The 18,054-nt window shown below is 30.1% G+C and overlaps 1 protein-coding gene across 1 annotated transcript in view; it reads right to left on the bottom strand.

Annotated features, from left to right (window-relative positions):
• LOC134714543 (peroxidase-like protein) overlaps positions 1-16,275 on the bottom strand; it is a 45,462-nt gene extending 29,187 nt beyond the window's left edge. Inside the window, exon 1 of the mRNA XM_063575877.1 lies at positions 16,192-16,275. The gene's annotated coding sequence lies outside the window, so the exon portion shown is untranslated. The remainder of the gene's footprint in view (positions 1-16,191) is intronic.
• Between the last annotated feature and the right edge of the window lie 1,779 nt (positions 16,276-18,054).

Raw genomic sequence — 18,054 nt, 5'->3', positions numbered from 1 at the left:
GAAAACGCGAAATGGCCTTAATCGGCCACCATAGTTGTCTAAATTTAACTTATTTAGTTACATTCATAACTTCCCTAAACGTAGTTCTTGTTTAAAAGGTAATTTAACAGTTTGCAGGAGAAATTTCGAACTACATGGGACAGACTGCTCCGAACAGTCTTTGCTCTTATTCATTAAAACCAAGGAGCAGATTTAGAAACTTTCATGCTTCATAAGCGGGAAGACCGCTCTAGTCATGCTTTAGCGATTCCCTAAAAAAATCAACCATGCGAGGCGAACACACTATTACGAAACAATAATGGCTATTGAATAAAATTTATTAATAAGAATTAATTCTTTATTCATTTGGGTTTTGTAGATAGTACCAAATATTTCCTTAAACTTACTAAACATAGTTTATTTTGCCAATTTTACCTAAATCGTTCAATCTATTGTAATGTTTAACGCTTTGTCGCAGCAAAACAACGCCCCTGGACAGGTTATCAAAGTAAGGCATTGAATGTAACCGACACAGTTGCACATGATGATATGCTTCAGAAAAAAAAATCCCGTTTAAAATTTGGATACTTTAAAATTATTTAACATCTTGATAAAGCAAAAGCACGTTTCCAAAACATTTGAACAATGCGATTTATATTTTATTAATTTCCCAAATTTATTCATCAATTTTAACTACTTCGATCCGCTCAATTATCATACAGTTTTATGTTTTGGCTAACTTTTAAGTGATATTTAATGATGTTTTCATATTTAAAAAAAACTCGTTGTTTGCTTTTGATTGTGCGTCTATTCTTTTAGACGAGTCGGATGCTAGTGGTTGATTGGGTCTGTTGTATACTATCTAGCCATATTAGTTATTAGTTATCTGTTTATGTATCACAAATGCGATAATATAGATAATTCTAGGATTTTTTCAATATCAAAAGTCATACATGATGAATGACTCAATGCCGAAAGCCAATTTATGGTTTAATATAAAGTGAGGTATGGCATTGCTGTTCGGGCAATTAATAGTCCAGTCAATCTAGCATAAATTTGACCCTAACCTGAAAGTAATTGCAACAGAAGATTTTAAAGTTTTAATTTTTAGCAAAATCCCATAAAATCTTACTTGAGGAAGACTAAAAAAATGATTTTAATCACCATTTAGAATTCATATAGAGATTTGCATTGAAAAGGGAGGTAACTCTTGCAAAAAAAGGCAGACATCTATAATACTAAAATAACGAGGTCCAATGTGTCAGCCGTCATCGCGTAAAAACGATGAAACAAAGAATTCAACTTTATATATAACTAATATAGTACAATGGTGTTGATTGAAAATTACACCACTCCAGGCCCCTTTGTTTTCCACGTAATTAATATTGCCAACATTTAAGAAATTCCGGATCGAGTACGACACCGATACCAATAGTATATTCACCTGTTACCTATTCTTATCTGTACATTCCGCATCTGACAGGCGCACCACCAGACGGTGTATTTACAATTTTGCTGTATACTGTGGAGTAAACAATACTGCCTTCCAGGCCCTTTTGTTTTCCAAATTATTAATATTACTATTAATTGATATGTTCCAGGTCGACGGGTTCAAACAGAAAGATTTTGAAAGCAGAGAAAACTGTGCATCTTATAATCGGCATGACTTTATCAGATGAGAATATCAAAACTAAATTAAGGCATACGCATAGTTATATACTTTAATTCAGTCACGGATCCGCGATATCACGGGTGTGTTCTAGTATCAATAAAAATTGGTACAAAATAATATATTTACTGCTTGTATTCACCAGAATGTTTTGATTTTTGATTTTTTTAGCGGCCTAAAGAGTATAACGAACAACTCTAAAGGTGCTTTCATATCTTTTATCAAGTTATAATCTAGATTTCGTAATTCATTTATAGTTGACCATTTATTGAAATTTTCTACATGTCAAGGTAAATAATCTCAAATTTAATAAAAATAATTAAGCATTCATTCTTCTTTTTGCGGTTTAAAGTTTCTTTAGACAAGTAAGATGCTGAAAAAATTAATGTATACAGAAATAAACAATACCAAATTTTCACATTGTTTTTCAAAATGGCCACAAAGCTTCAAATTTGCATTTTCTTCAATGAAAAATGCTCACAAAAAAAATAAAACTTCCCATAGGACTTCGGTTTTGTACATTACATGAGCAGAAGATTATGTAAGGTCAAATACCAACTTATAACCCCATCAAAGTATCATATTTTACATAAACTTTAAGAAAATCAATCAAAAACTGACCAAAAAAAAGAATCGTTTTTGCGGAGTTATCCCCCCTTCCAATGTTAATTTCCATATGCCATGCAATTACCGACTTGATCATGATTCTGTTATTACAAATTACTTCCCTTTGTCAATCGTAGACTGGTTCCTTACCGGACAAAATTGGCTTTTGCCAATGCAAAGCAGGATGAATTTGCGGTTTATGTTATTTTTTATGATTTTTGTGATTTTTCTTTTCACAATGTTTCAATAAGGTTAACGGTGAAAACATGTCAATGTTTCAATAACGTTAACAGCATCTGACGCGCATTTCGACTCTTACTTCTCTTCAGTGATATTAAACCCAGCATATTTGAAAGTGAAACATCTAAAACGAATGTTTAAGATCTGCAAAAATAAAGGACCAACAAAAATCTACAATTTAAAAGTGAAAGACCATTTTTATGGAATACAGAAAAAAAAGCCTAAACAATTTGATAGGTAATTGAGCTCTTTTTCGAGATTAAAGATTTAAAAAATAATGTCGGGAAAGACATACTCTGACTTCTACCTTAAATTCATATTGGTATTATTTGGGTCTCAAATCGAAAGAAAAGAAATCTAGAATCTGCAACAATTTTGGTAAATGACATAATGAAGTCGTATATGAACAGAAAAATGGGTGTAATGGGGCAAAATATTTGACCCTGAATTGAAGGAAGGAACCAGGGAGTCCTAACATCTGACACATATTCTTAACCCTTATCTCAGTACATCTATAAATAGAATGAATTCACTATATAATTTAAAATACAAACTTTATTATTTATTAAAAATGATTTAGAGGAAAACAAATTAAGACTTTATTCTATTTCATTCAACCCTTTGATTTACTAGACAACTCGTACCTTTAGTCGGGGCGTACCCGATGGAACTTTTCCCATAAAATCTTAGAGGCCCTTTTAGGGTGTCTAAGTGATCAAATAATTACACACAAAATATTGTTTTTCAACAAGATAATCAAATACAGTCCAAGATTATAAAATAATCAAATAATCATGAAATATTTCGTCTGCTAATTAAGTAATCACTTAGTCACTATGAAAAAGTTTTCATGACATAATCAAAAAACCCACGAGGAGACTCATCTTAAGATTTAAAAAAATATATCCATCAGTATAAAGATTCTTTAGTTAGGGTTTGGATGTTTAATTCAATAATAAAGGAAATGATGGATTTATTTATTCATTTTTAATTATGATAACGTTATAGTATACATATTAATAACACTAAACTGATAGAAAATTATTTGATTCTATACTATTTTTTTTTTTATTTCTTTACACCTATTCACCACAGGCCTTCAAGCTCAAAGTGTCAAGATCACAAAGCAATAGTTGGAACAACCTAATTTAAACTAGTTTAATCAAAAAATATATATGCATATACAAACTCAACATTTGATGAATGGCACGATTCATTTTAGTTTATAAATAAATAAATGTATACATAAATATATATAATTGTACTTAAACGACGATTTCAACTGTCCAACACGGAGTTGATCTCAGATTTTATTTATTCTGCGAAGGACTTTTAGTACGGTTGATTTTAATTATTTTTTCAATTTTCAGTTTCACTGCAATTTCTACAGTTCTTGTTATTAATTTTGATGCACAACTACTTGCAGGTAGTCGTAAAAAGTTTTCCACTCATCAAAGCGTTTGGGTATCAAAAAGTGTTGACAAGATCGTTGAAATGCAGCTTATATTCGTTTAGTCTTTAATAACGTTTAAATATTTGTTTCTACTTTCATTTAATTCTAAAAGATATTTAAAGGATACCGGTTTTGCAAACATTATGCATAAGACACTACATTCCTTTCACACTTTGTATCTTTTGCAATAAAATGTTGGGTAACATTTTTCCCTCCAAAGTTTTGGTATTTTGAGATTATTTTTTCCTCAACTTTCAAAATAGTTTTGGCACACTGATATCAAACAATGCTTTAGCTATCGCTGTTGACAATGTGTAAGCGAACACTTTTATATAAAAGCACTTAAAACAATGTATCTATTTTAAATCAGTCTAATTTATGTTATCAAATGACAGCAGTGGAGTCCATACGTAGCGTAATGCCCCTTGTTTAAAACGGAACGGACTATCATACAAGTGAGAGGTTTAGCTGGTAAAAAACAGGTATAATTAAACTTTTTCTAGTCAGGAATATGACAGTTGTTATCAATTCGGTTGATGTGTTTTAGCATTTGATTTTGCCATTTGCAAGAGGGAATTTACTTTTTTAATATTTCTTTGGAGTTATATTTAAATTTCATAATCTCAATTATAATTAATTCTATTTTGCTGCCATCAAATTGATACCTTACCATTGGTATTGTTTTTAATATGAATCGCTGTTTTACCTGGTTTACCCTTATTTCAATAGTCAAAACTGAGCCTTTTTGTTGATAAATGATAACACTTCTATGTAAACAATGATAAGTGATGCAATGCCGACAGCAAAACGTTTTAAGCAGAACAATGTGTCATTGTCCGACGAGAAACTCACTGACTTAGATTAGTTTAACTGATATGTTCTGCAAAAAATAACCAGGTTTTGCTAAATGATTCAAATAAACAATATGATTCGCGAGACTTTCATTATTATTGTTATTGTTTTGATAAATACAGAGAAATCAAAAGTTTTGCATTTTCGTCCGTCTCGATCTAAAAGAAGTGAATTCCAGTTCAAAATCGGTGACAATCTTCTTCAAATAACTGACACATACAAATACCTCGGTGTAACTTTTCACGACCTAAAGGATTTTAAAGACAATCCAAATAGACTATCAGAAGCTGGAGGTAGAGCTTTAAAAGGAGTTATCTCCAAGATTCATTATCTAAAAGACTTCGGAATCAAAACTTTTGAGAAACTTTTTACTTCTTGTGTAGTTCCAGTGCTTGACTACAGCTCTTCGATCTGGGGATACAAAGATTTCGCTTGCTTGAATCAAATCCAGAACAAAGCAGTTCGTTATTTTCTTGGCGTCCATAAATTTGCACCGACATTTGCAACAAACGGCGAAGTTGGTTGGATGAACTCAAAAGAACGACGATGGTGCAATATGATAGGGTATTGGAACAAACTTACATCAATGGACGACACTCGTATAAGTAAACGCTTCTTCAATTGGGACTACAAAATTTGCATGAACAATTGGTCATCCGAAGTGAAAAACATTATGTCAGTTATAGGACTAGAGAGCAATTTTATTACAAAAAACACTTGCGATTCACTGATCTGTAAAACATTGCTCAAAGATAAATGCTCCGCAGATTGGCAGAAAGGTCTAATAAACTATCCGAAACTACGAACATACAGTCTCATAAAATCTGAATACTGCTGTGAACAATACACTGAACTTAATCTTAACCGTACTGAAAGATCCATAATAGTGCAACTCATGTGTGGCATTCTTCCACTCAGGTTAGAAACTGGTCGTTTTGTAGGTGAAGACGAATGTGACCGTTTGTGTAAAATGTGTAGCCATAACTGTGTGGAAAACGAATTTCATTTCCTTATCAACTGTAACTTTTATAACAATCTGCGATTGCAACATTTCTCTCAAATAGACAATTTATTTATACTATCAAATGAAGAACAGTTTAAATATTTACTATGTCAGCATCCGAGAAAAACATCTAAATATCTATTGCAAGCTTTCAGTAAGAGAAACAACTTTTTATATGAAAATTTTCAATAACATTTTATTTATTTTTGTTCGTCGTATCATTGAAATTTATGTTTAAAGTGACTTACAGACCCAAAGGGTCGGGTGTTCTAATTATTGTTTTTATATCTCACTGTATTATATAATGTTTTGTGAAAAACACATGTCACTATAATAAATAAATACTTACTTACTTACTTACTTATTACTGAATTAATACTAAAATATAGTTTTTTTTATTCGGAAACGTTTATTTTTACTTTAATCTGCATCAGCCAAATTTTGTGAAGCTTATACACGTTTATAAGTTCCCTATCTATTAAACTAAATTTTACAACTTCACAGCCTAAGTTTAACTTCATTGAAACCAGGTATATCCTGAATTGTACATGTATCAGCTGTCTATATGTCAATGTTCAAGGTACCTTTTAAAGTATTATTAGAAATAACGGACCTTTGGAACACTAGTACTGTAAACAAATAACCACTGGTTTTCTAGAAATCGGAATACCAGTATACACTTGATAATGCATGTACCAAATCAGGAATACGACAGTTGTTGCCCTTTCGTTTTTGATGTGTTTTGTCATTTGATTTTGCCAAGTGATAAGGGACTATCAGATTTTTTTCCCCGTTGTGTTCAGTATTTTTTTTAATTTTACCTTATACATGGAGCGCACACATCCATATTTTTATTGCAAACTCATAGATCAAAATGATCTAAATAGATTTCTTTCACAAAAGTTTCATTTCTTCAAATGTGATAGTTAATTTTAGTCAACAATATCAGTAAAAGCACTTGTTTGTGTCAGAGTAGGGTTACTTTTACGTTTCAAACAGGAGGGTGTGACTTGGTGGTCTGACACCAGAATAAGTTTGTAACCACCAAAAACCGATCAAGAGAGAATTTAAAAGGCGCCACTTATACGCCGGTCTTGTGTTATACTGCTTTATAACACAATGTCGACTGATGTACCCCTATTGTCGACATTGTTTTCCTATTATGTCAGTTTGTTATGTTCACATATCGTTGGCAATATAATGGAATTTTATGCGAATGTCATACATGTGAGAGGTTTAGCTAGCTATAAAACCAGGTTTAATCCACCATTTTCGACACAAGAAAATGCCTGATCCAAGTCAGGAAATAAGACAGTTGTTATCCATTCGATTGATGTGTTTGAGCTTTTGATTTTGCCATTTGATTAGTGACTTTTTTCACATATATAAATGTTTAATCGCAAAACAAATGTCATTATGTTAATGAAAACTATATTTTTGAAATAATTAACTGATTCATGCCTATTAAGACGCAGTGGAATTTTTGTCACACGGACACAATATTTTAGGTATGCAATGGTGTATTATTTTATCTAATTAAATAATGCAATACACAATAGCATGCAAAGACAGATATTTTATCATAGAATATGATAGAGCGAAATGAATATTTTTTCAACTTTTTCTTTAGATTATGATATTTAAGAAATTTATCATTATTAAAGTTTTACAGGTGGAGTTCTAATGTTTATGCAAGAACCAAAAGATGATGTATTAAATAGAGTTTTTTTCATTCATTCTAATTACCATGATTACGATAACGTTCTACTATACATATTAATAACTTTAAAATGAGAAGAAATTGTTTTATTTTAATAATCAGGATAATATGACATTCTTTTTTATTTCTTTACACCTATTAACAGCAGGTTTTCAACTGAACATGTCACTATGACAATGATAAAGCTAGATTAAGGACAAAGTAGACATGGTAAAGACAAAACGTAATAAATATATAAGCGTAAAGCCAACAGTCGGCATACCAAATGGAATTGGTTCTGGTTATATAATCTTTTCGAAAAATCTTTTCAGCCACACGTACACGTAAATCAATATATAATTGACTTTGTACTATTTTTACGATTACATACTTTATTTTACATTGTGATTTAAACTAAATAACAAGATTAAAAAACGAGAATACTCTACCAGAAACAAAATGACGTAGATGTTAGCTAAAAGGAAAAAAATAAGTAGACAGCAACAAAAGACAACCACTGATTTACAGTCTTCTGATTTGGAACAGACACATACCTTATGTGGTGGGGTTAAAACATGTTTGCTGTCTTCAAACACTCCCTCTAACTTAAGAAACTGGTGTAACTACACAACATATAGATATAAAATCAATCAATTGAAAACAGCTAAACCAAACAGTTATATATAAAACACATCTCGCAATTACTTAAGAGTTTGTTTAACACAAAAAAAAACAAACAAAAAAAAACCAACTAAACAAAAACTAATACAAGAGTATGTCTCTAATACAAAAATATCGGTACACATCCAATATAATATGGATTTAGTGTAAGGACGTTATTAACAGTCGGAGAAAAACTTGATCTAGCATGGGTGTTTTATTATAACAAAATAAAATTTCCGCAATTTAAAGCAAGTCATAGCCTATAATTTATCGACAGAATAGTTCAGCGTTTCGTTTATGTTATATGCCATTGTTTTCAATGAAGCCGGAAGCGATCGATACACCCTCAGCCTCATTATCGATTGATAAGAAGATTCTATAATAAGTTTTATCTAAAGAGTGTGGAATTGTGAAAGTCGCCTATTCTGGAATATACTTGCAAATGTATTGACAGATTGTATATTGCCATAAATGTACATCAATGTATAGCAACTCTATTAAGTTGGCTTTTAATTTATAGAATATTTATACAGATAAAAACATATTCAACGATCTAATACATTGTAAAATTGATAACCTGTTCAAGGAAGGAAACATTTACACGAATTATATCTTTTACTTTAAAGGGTTTGGTAAAGTCATCTACAGATACAGCCGAAGGTAAACACCAAATCTTTGTATGCATGGAATCAATTGGTAATTGTTTACAGTTATTTGTGGTTAAGAATTGCTTGACCTAATAATTTTGTAGTAAATATATTATGTTTATTGAAATTTATAAGTAACTTTTTAATCTTTTCTTCAACGATCTTCAACATTGACAAAGATATACGACTTCAAGCTAGAACCAATAACAAAAAAAAGAAGATTGCTCTAGTTAACTAGCATAACCTCTGCTTCATATCTGGCATCTTATTTGATACATTACGCCGGTGCATGTTATCACAATATGGGCTTTATTGGTAGGCGTATGGTCCTTATCAAATAGCTACTCCTAGAGTAATGTGGACGAATAACTGAAACATATGATAGTGTACATGAGTAGTTACAATCACGAATTGTTAACCGATGCGATGTGTCTGTGTCTCAACTAACTAGTCTCAAATTTTCGCAGTCTTACATCTTTATATACAAGAAACGACATGTCATATGTTAAAGTTTACAAATTTGGTCCGATTTTCAATTATGACAGTTTGACGTAGTGGTAATTTGCATTGTGGGTGATGTATGCATAACAGGAAATGCTGTCACTGCGGCGACGCAACCAGATTTTCCACCTTTTCGAAGCCATGCGATTATCTCCACTTTTGTTTGTTAGATTGATTTACCTCTTCTTTACTGATTTACGAGATTCAAACATCGTAAAACTACTTTTGTCTTAATTTATTTCATAGTCATACCTTAATGTATTGTTTTAAACCATTTAAAGAAACTATTTAAAGACCTTGGTTTTGATAGCAGATCTTTGATTGTATTTGTTTCATTTATATTCATAACTTGTTAGACTATCAACGACCTAGTGCTTGACCTAGTAAAGACACCTATCTATTATCAAAGACTTTATGATGCCCTCAAGAGTATTTCGGTTATTTTTGTCATATGTTGCTCTTTCATTGACATTTTCTAAACCTCCAATTGTATATGTTGAATACTAAAAGAAGATTTTTATAAAATGTGTTTCCTATATATAGGAACGATCCAACTATTTAGGCAAAATTTAAAGGTAGGGATGTATAAATACAGATGTAGGTTAAAAGATATAAAACAAAAAACCTACAAAGACAGCAAAATTCAAACAAGAACAATTTATTAATAAAAAAATGGAGAAAAAACTAATATATACTATAAATTATGATGCCAGTACCACAGCTCTGACTTATAAACTGATAATACTCTCGGCCCGAACAGTAGTGACATTTGTATAACTTTTTAGTTAAATTCATAATAAAGTTTCCTTTTGATTTAATTTTTTAGATTATTAGAAATTATTGCGTGCATTTATTATTGCGATTTTGTCATTTTAGACTTACATTGATTCGATTTCAATGTTTGCGATTTTCAGGAAAATCCTGTAAAATTTACATAAACATTTCAAAATGTGGGTTTTAATTATTGCTATTATAACCCTGACGCATTTTTCGCAATAATAAAAACATTGCAATAATTTCCCAATTTACAGTAGTATTCTATATAACCTTTACTTAGCTTGCAAATGTTCTTGCACGGTTTTTTCAGTTCTCTTTTGGCTTCTTTTTCATGTTTGGTACTATTGTCGTATATTTCCTCTATTTCCAAACGAAGAATATAAATGCATTATATATATCAGATTAAACAAATCATACGCCAGACACGAGTTTGCAACAGCATCATAGTTGAAAACATATAGATCAAAAGAATGAAAACGAGAGCAAAAAAAAAATACCCCAAAACAACAATATACTAAACATTATATTAAAGACTTAACATTGATGTAACCACAACACACTGAATGAATATTTGATCATTTGTGACAATCATAAAAGAATTGTAAAAAGTAAAATCGCATAAATACTGAACTCCGGGGAAAATTTAAAACGGGAAGTCCCTAATCAAATCGCAAAACCAAAAGCTAAAACACCTCAAACGAATGGATAATAACTGTCATATTCTTCACTTGGTACAGGCATTTTAAAACTTAACATTTTAAGAATAAACCTTAATGACGAAGAATTGGTGTCTCAATTTGTTTTCTTCTTTCTGAACACAGCAACTGTTTGTAAAGAAAATTGAAGCACAAATCCCGGATTATCATATGTTGACTTAAAATCAATAAGTATAACTGCTGGTATGTTGTAACATACAACTGGAAATTCACAAATGAAAAACTGAAGCAATGTTTTGTTGAATATTCAACCGACCAACACTTTTAACTGCTAAACATATGTCAGGATATATAACAGGCATATAACTGACTTTAGATTCATATATCCTAAAATGCCTTCAAACAAATTGTCTTTGAAACAACAGTTAATTTTACTATCATTCATTGCTCAATGCGATTACAGGTGTTATGCAATGGAAAGTATATTAGCTGTCAAATTCCTGGTCAACCATTTGATTTAAATTCTTCTATTTGATATATAACATACTGAAACGTATACATAACTTACAAAAAGTAAATAATTAACAATGCATAAATTCGATAGTATGGACCAGTATGTCGTGTGTATTTTAGTCTATGCGCCATCTAATTAACCATCGCGATGACCTGCAAAGACTATCGACATGCATGTACCCCGATATAAACATAATTATAAATAGATAGATTGTCTTTGTGTGTTAGGTCTGTTAATGTGATGGTATTGGTTAATGAAATATGTTTATCATCGGTAATATATGTATAAGACTGTGGGTTTTTTTGTGGATAGAATCAGTCAACTAAAGGGTTTAACCTTGTTTCACTTTTGATATTGTCATTCTTTTCTCTCTTTGATAGTTGAACCTGTTTAGTTTATCGGTAACCATTTTGTAGTTATGGGGTTAAACTCATGTTAACCTCATTATGAAAATTAGGTTAATACTACATCATTGATGTTTTTGAGCTTGTTTTGACACATTTCATTCAAGCTGACAGCTAATAAAGAAATGGTATGTCAAAATTCCGCTTTCGTTAACACTTGAAACAAAAATAATTGTATGATATTTTTTGCCCTAATTGTAGTTTGCCGCTTTAACAACAGAGCACATGTACATTTAATGATATTTATTTTTAAGTAATTCTACTGCTATTTTGTGTTTTTGAGATAATGGTAATGATGCTGAACGTATTTAAATTCAAATTATATTCATGAAATAAATTCGAAACTGTTATATGAATATATATATTGTCTTACGTTATTATGATGGACTATTTGATATTCAACAAAAGTGCGTGTGCTCTCTGTGGAATTAGGTTTGCATACAATTAGCCTTTATAATACACGCTGTGAATATTCAAAAGGGGAATGACATTTCGGTGAGTACTTTAAGTGGCATTGTTTATACATGAAATATTATTTTTTATATGTTCTTATCATTTTTTATCATTTTATCATTTCAGATATGATCAATTGGTACAGGGATCAACCGAATTCGTTTTTTATTCATATTTGTCTGAAATTAGTAAGTTTAATTATGTTGTTTATGTCTAGATTGTAAGATCGTTTGTACCAAGTTATCATGAATTTAATATTGGCATTGAATTTGCAAAATGATGACTACGAAATACATATATTTTGTTTACGCAAACAATTTAGAAAATGTTATTTACTTACAAACTACAAAAGAGTATCATATAATGAGTGGTAACAGACATATAATTTTCTTGACAAGCAAAAAATACATTAATGAATTTACCGATGTTAATTATGTTGAAGATTTAAGTTACACTTTCAATTTTTTTTAGTTTACTGCTAATAGCCTTCCATTAACCCTTTCAAACAGTAAGCAATGCTGTATTCAACCCTCTAACTTTTCTATTTTTACATATTTCAGATTTAAGACATACCCTGGTATATCTTTCAATCGTTTAACATTAAATCCAGTTCAATTTAAATTTATAACCTATAATGTGATTATAAACATAATTATAGTAGATATTCTGATTCCAAGAAGTATAAAATATATAACAAGGTAAGGCGATGTAGCATAGCTAAACAAAGATTATTTGACAAGGCAAAATTTCATGATTTAATAAACAAGATAGAAATAAATAAATTGTAATGAATGCTTCACACCACCATGTCTTGACAAAATATGATACATCAAAAAGGAATAAAAACCATTATGTGCTATTTTGTTTGTGAAGGAATAATTATTTAAGAAATGATATACTAAGCATTAAAGTCCTTTCCATGTACCAATAAAAATATAAATGTGACTGAATGCTTTTATCATATGTTTTTTTATATTGTTAACTATGGCAGATTCTTTTTCAACTATGAACACGCTGGTTAAATAAAGGCAACAGTTGTACACTGCTGTTTAAAAGTCGATGGAAATAAACATGTGAATTATTATATTATCTATTCACCTTCGGATCCAAGTTTGAAAATATAATTTTCATGAACGCACATAAACTTAGATTGTTAAGATGCTATTTTAACACATTATATAACTGGTTTAATTGCATGCATTTGTGTCAAACTTACCATCTGTCTCAACCAAGTTTTTTTTAATGGAAGAGAAGAAGAAATTAATTATCTTCACCACAAACAAAGTAGAGAAATTAGGTTAATTTACAAATAAAAACGTAACGCTCTTTCAATCACGGTTAATTCTTGCATTTTTCATTCGGTTTTTCTAGTTTTTTTGTGAGAAAATAAATAATAATAAATTTGTATTCGTAAAAAGTTATCAAAGGTACCAAGATTATAATTTATAACGCCAGACGCGCGTTTCTTTTACATAAGACACATCAGTGACGCTCAGATCAAAATAGTTGTAAAGCCAAACAAAAACACTCTTTCCAATTCTTACATGAAAATCTGAATGAGAACCTTTATTAATTTTGACACCAGTATTTTTTTGCATTTATATCTAGTGTTTTTAAACAGCTTCCATTTAGAATAAACTGCTGTACCTTCCAGAGCACGAGTCTTTGTGTTATCTTAGGTCTATGGTGTTAATAGGCTTATTGCTCAATAATTATTTTTCTGCTTAGCATTTTGTTGACTGTTGATTGTTTTTCGTCGCTTTTCTATATTTTTTTTTCCAAAACGTTGTGCCAAATACGGCTATGGTAATATATGCCTGGGATAGGAAAATCCTTAGTTTTTCGAAAAACAGGAAATTTGTCAAATTGACCACATTATCGATTTTCATGTCAACACCGAAATGTTGACTACTGGGCTGGCGATAACCTCGTGTGTTTCAAGCTTTACACGTCTTCATTAACCGGTATAAGCTTTATATATAAAAAAGAAGATATGGTATGATTGCCACTTAGTGACGTATCGACAACTTCTAACATTAGAAATACACTTCATACGTTTTATATATAACATTTCTATGTCAATATATAATTATACATTTAATGCAAATTTATACACAGTTTCGGAAGAAAGAATGTTTTATGATACCTATTTATGACTTCCGCGATATAACTAGCCGTTGATAGTCCTATATAAAATAATATGCTCTGTTTATTTTTGTCATACAACAAGTACTAAATCTCACTGACATAAAACGTACTGCCTTGCGGTTTGGTCAACAACCAAAATGACAACCGCTGTCTTAAACGCCAACTTTTATCTTTTGGTTCTTGACCTGTAGTGACATGATGTAGATTAATCGTCATCAAAATCTACATTCGACCTATCAGTAAGACGGGAAACATAAAATAGAGAGGTGTTTTTCAAGTGATATTTCTTACGTCTCTACATCTTTTTCTTCTTCTCAGATTTTTCTTTTTACTAATTTTAAAAATATTTTTATATGGGATAGTTTGAATAATTATGATCGCTTTTAAAAACAAAAAAGCTTTAATGTCTCATAACTTTTGTTGCGATTCATGCATAATTCCTCATCATATATTTTTGTTTCCTGGGAACCTGAGGCCATTCCCTTGCTGTCTCTTGATATTTCTCAAAATTTTGACATTTATGTATTGGGTTTATTACGATTCTTTTTATTTTATAAACCTATTAAAGAATAGCATCATTTACTAACATGTATAATTGTTTATTATGATTATCTTATACGTTGTCCGATCATTGATCTCTTTAAGGAAAACATAACAGACATGAAGCTTAAAAATGCTAGTAAAAATGATAAATAAAAATTACTTCAGTCCTTTCATTTGAATAATTATATAATAAATCATCATCTTGTAGTAATTATTATACATATACAACATAAAAACAAAACGTTAAACACAATTATGTCTCGTAAGTTTGTATTTCAATTTAAAAAAACCCAGTCCGTTTGCTAATATACTGATTTTGTAGCTTAGAAATATCAATAGCAAAAAACCAATAATACAAATGAATATAATAAACAGTTTTCAGTTGTTTTTATATTGTCCTAAATATACATTTGTAAATATTTATAACTTTTTGATAACTAACAAGTAGCATTTAACTAGCCAAAAATTTCTCTTTAGTATATATATATATGTATGCTTATAGAAATAATATTTGCACTCACACCACATCTTCCTATATCTATTATAGAAATAATAGTATACTTGCACATTAAATATGCCGACCAACTCCGTAAAATATAAATAATATATGTTTGCAAATAAAAGGTATTCCGAAAAGAGGCTTTCGTCAAAGATACCCCTTTCTTGGCCTTTTTTTTTTATAGAAGAAAATGTATATTGTAAGTCATAGAAAACGTTTGTTAAAACAATAATTTATTAATATTATTTATAAACAAATCATTTTAATTTGACCAATTTTAAAATGCAATTATAATTATTGCATTGGTCCCTCTTTTTGGAACATTATTAAGTCTATATAATAGAATGAATGGTTCTACGTAGACAATAACATACCTTACGTTTGATCATGTTTTCTTTTAAAAAAAAATATGGCATACATCAAAGATAAATTGGTTTTTGAGTATTGTGAAACGTATCATTCACGATGTCTTGTCTGAAAGCATGTGAACTATTTAAAGTCAAGAGAATGTCAAATAAATGGAAAATTATAGGCATCAAAGACTTGTAGTTGTCGAATGTGTTAACACATTTAACTTCAAACATTTTTAGAGATAGTAACATAATAATTGTTATAATATATATACATTCAAAATGATTTAAACATCAAATATAATTTAATATTTATTGATATTTAATGCCTGTCATAAAGATTAATTGAAGGGACAAATTACCATATCATTTGAAATATCCAGTAAAATTTTAATGTCAAATACATCGAAGTGTTTGCAAAAAGAATCTAAAATTAGTCATGTATGAAATATCGTATTTATCGATACACAAGATTCCATTTAATCGAGAAAAAAACTGAATTAAATTATAAAAAAAAAAGAAATGAAACGCTCACCCGTTCTGTAGTATCAGCCAGGTAAACCACAATCCAATGATATGTATAAATGTTTGAATGATTGACAAGAAAATCTATTGTAATCTGAAATATGACAAGAGATTTGATTGATGTATAGCTCTACAGGTTACAAGTACAAAAGGTTTGGATTGAAAATAATGTTTTTTTCCTATTTTGATTTCTTTTATTTTCCGTTGTTTATAAGTTGTATTTAAAATTTATCAGTGTTTTTTAATATAATAACATTTCATAATCAAAATATTGTATGAATTAGATTTTATATTTCACGATCTTGTGAGCAACGATATTCTTGATTGGTAGTAGGGGGCGATATTGGTGAAGAAATCATTAGTTTAGTTTATGTATAAAGAAAATATTGTTGAAATCAAGATAAGAATGTCACATATAGAATTAACCGTCATCCTGATTTCATATTAAGTTTTATAGGCAAATCAGATGTGAAAAAGAAGACATTTGGAGAAATGTAATAAAACGTTACCTAAATAGAATAGTGAAATATTTCTGTTTAATATCGAAATTAATGTGTAAAATGTAAAAATAGCATTGTTTATTGGCCAAGTGCACTTTCGTTCAATTTTTATTCTGAAATGTGATGGTTGACATGACCCAAGTAAACAGATCGTTTACACATGTTAGAAACGTGAATATTTAAGGAGATATGATGTAATAAACAAGGCTTTATCATGACACAAGGACAACTGTCCTAGAATGTGTTCTGCAGACAAAACATCTACGTCAATCATGATGTTCAAGAGTAAAGATTGTTTATATTCGAGGGGACCATTCTGCCAAGAAACGTCGATAGTTGAGAGGCCTCTGTATTTCACATTAGCATGTCAACACTGTGATGACAGGTTCGAAACACACGGAATGCAGGCGAGTTCTTTCCAATCTTAACTGCCTGACATTGCAAGTTTCTCTGTCTAAGATCTCTTCCTTTAATCCAGCTTCCTCTACCTCTAAAAACTAACCACCAAACAGTAGCCAATGTTGGGTAAAGTGGTGATTTACACTAATATTGATGAAAAGGGAATGCGTGGAAGAAAAGCTTACAAACCTATTGCAAAAAAAAACAAAAAAAACCCCAAGAAAATCACTTTTTTTGGTCACTTTTTTTTAACGTAAACACCCCTCATCATCGCACCTGTCCGAATCTTAAACAACATCTGATCAAAACAAAGTTTATAAGAAAAACATGATATTCCTACTAGGTTACTTTAACTTATAAATCCTGTGTTATTGGTAACGAATTCGTTTGTTATCATTTTTCGAATTAATATCTTACTTTTCGTCAATGTCGTTTTAAACCAACTTTCAGTGTCTTCGACCAAAATTTTTGTAGACAATTAGATTTTACAGGTTCTCTAAAGTAGGGATGTTTTCGATTTTGTGACTTTAGGGAATACGATTTTTGTGTATGCTTAGTTACATGGAAGAGACACCATGGGGTGCTACACATGATTCTCTCCATGTCTAAACCATTGAAGCAAGCAATTATATTAAAATATGAAATGACGAAAGCATTAAGTTATCAACATTAAGTATAAACAAAATAACTAAAATGTGTTTTTAAATAGTGATATGACCTCACAGGTCATTAACCAACAGAATTTTTCACGAAGATTTATGGCAGCAAAATTATTTCCACCAGACCAATTTATTTTATAGTATCTATAATTACTAAAAACGCAAAAACAAAAAAGCATAAAAAACTTTTCTATACATATAATAATTTTCTAGATAATAGTCAGAAATGAAACTGGAGGTGAAAAGTATTTTTGTAATGGCAACAACTACTTTGAGGAGTAAATCGGCAATAACAATTGTTTATCTCACATTGAT

Source organism: Mytilus trossulus, chromosome 4 (genome assembly GCF_036588685.1).
Source record: "Mytilus trossulus isolate FHL-02 chromosome 4, PNRI_Mtr1.1.1.hap1, whole genome shotgun sequence".
Classification (NCBI taxonomy): domain Eukaryota; kingdom Metazoa; phylum Mollusca; class Bivalvia; order Mytilida; family Mytilidae; genus Mytilus; species Mytilus trossulus.
This window is presented reverse-complemented; position numbering and strand designations above follow the sequence as displayed.